Source organism: Mauremys reevesii, linkage group 1, assembly GCF_016161935.1.
Source record: "Mauremys reevesii isolate NIE-2019 linkage group 1, ASM1616193v1, whole genome shotgun sequence".
NCBI classification, from domain to species: domain Eukaryota; kingdom Metazoa; phylum Chordata; order Testudines; family Geoemydidae; genus Mauremys; species Mauremys reevesii.
Window position 1 is genome coordinate 156088817 of NC_052623.1, and position 2074 is coordinate 156090890.

The 2074-nt window shown below is 37.2% G+C and overlaps 1 long non-coding RNA gene across 1 annotated transcript; it reads right to left on the bottom strand.

The window, feature by feature from the left end:
* Positions 1 to 265: 265 nt before the first annotated feature.
* LOC120404331 lies at positions 266 to 1679 on the bottom strand. The gene is made up of 3 exons (XR_005597942.1): positions 1620 to 1679; positions 865 to 911; positions 266 to 343 (listed from the first exon to the last, which is right to left on the bottom strand). It is a non-coding gene; the product is annotated as an uncharacterized LOC120404331 (long non-coding RNA).
* Positions 1680 to 2074: the final 395 nt, after the last annotated feature.

The following is a 2074-nucleotide window of genomic DNA, read 5'->3' on the forward strand; positions in this document are numbered from 1 at the left end:
AGGGGACTATTGTCTGTTTTTCCTATTTTTTCCTAGAGTATTTATTGATATTTCCTTTAATATCCTCTATTTCTACAACATTCTGCCCTCTCCAGGATAATTTCTTTTAATTGTTTGGCCTTCTTTTCTTTCACTCAGTATCTGTCTCTTTTCTATGATTTTCCTTAGTTGTTTGAGGGTGGGGATGGGGGGAGGAGTTGTTTTTCAGTGATCCATGTACAAGCATAACAATGCTAGAAATGTATTTCTGCTGTCCTCTCTTTACTTCCTCTTCACCATCTGTCTCTTTACCCTTCATGTTCATTTTTTCCTGACTTCCTGCCTCCTTCCCTGGTTTGATTCTCTTCCAAAAAAAAAAATGACAAAAAATTATAGTTTTGCAGCCACCTTGTCCATGTCCCTCTTCCCCCTCTATTTCCTGCATGCCTGTCTCCAGTGCATATTTTGAATGCCTCTTCTTGCCAATAGCACTGTTATTCACTGTTTGGAATTAGCTTTTCCCATAGCTGATTTCTCTCATTACCCTCATGTTTTTTCCCCCTTTCAGAAGCTTCTATTAAATTCAAATTAAGAGGTTTGTATATGATGTCTTTTCCTCACAAACACCCACAGTATATACACAATAGCAGTTTTACTTCTGGCAGTAGATTATCTATAATTTGACAGTTATAAACTTCATAAAGTTTTTTTTTGTACAGAGAGATTCACCCTTAACCTATCCCAAGTGATTATTCACACACCTATAGATTCCTAAGCAGTCCGTGTAAAGATAGCCAAGTGTTATTCAAATGAATTGTTCAATGCAAACTTATGCATCTGTCATACCTCTGCAACAAGTAACTCCACAACGATCCATTGAATTACCTGCTTCCAGGGGAATTGTTCATCATTCTTGATCCCGTAAAGTGTTTCTAGAAAATAAAGACTTATTTCTAGACTTGATCACAAAATTTTGGAGAACATTCCTGTTTATTTCTGCAGCAATTAAAGAAGAGGCAAAAAGACCAGCTCAAAAAATGATTGTCAGTTGTTCTGTGCTGGAGCTATATGATAGTTCATGTTTATGAGCTATATGAAAGTGGTTTTTTTGGAGTGGGAGAGGGTTACAAGAAAGTTGATTCACATATCAGTCTTGTTTCTGACAGACAGGAAGTGGGACTATTAAATGAGACCCTTTAAATTCTAGAGCATCAAATACTATCAGCATGGCCTAAATGGAAACACTTGTTTTGCATATGTTCACTACATTACTAGGGGCACCCACACTCCTGTCAGGAGCAACAAGTTCCTCAAACTTCATAGCTAGCCCATTTCAAAAATACACAGAAAATGTATTATTTCAGAAAACAGATATAAGCTGCCTCTCATCAAGCCATGGGCAGGTCTGCCCCTGATCCCACATAACTAAGCCCAGGTTAGGTCCACTTTCTACCCAAGGGAACTTGGGAAGGGAGAAGGAGAACATATATTTAAACATTTATATACAAATACCTAAAAAGATAAGCATCTGGGACATATTAGGAGTATAGCTCATACAGAACGTGTTGGATGCCATTTACATAAGCTTGTTGTATGCTCTTAATACAACAGAGGTGTAAAATGCTATTTGATTAACTTACATTCTTTTAAGATTTCTACAGTGTATGTACTTCCATGAGTATGGCAATCAACCTCTCAGCCTGAAGAAAGGGGTGAATCAAAAGCAAAATTAAACAACTCCTTGCTAAAAGGATTAAAGTGTACAGTAGCCAAGCAACAAATTGAAGAAAGATTAGTACAGCTTACACAGAACACAATATAAGGCTACTTTTGAACTGCCTCTTCTGATGTTTACACAGCCTAGCCTAAAGTTCAAAAGTAAACTTGAGTAATATCTACCAGTACTTTAGCAGGAGCCAAATAGCATGGTTTTTAATCATTCTAATCCTGGAGTACTAAGGGAAAAAACTTCCTTTGATTTCACTGGCAGTAGGGTTATCAGGATTTAACTTTACTGCATAGAGAGAGTTTATCTATCTCAACCTAGAACAAAGCTGGATCAGTGGTAGTTTTCTTCTTCCTTCACAGGTCCCTT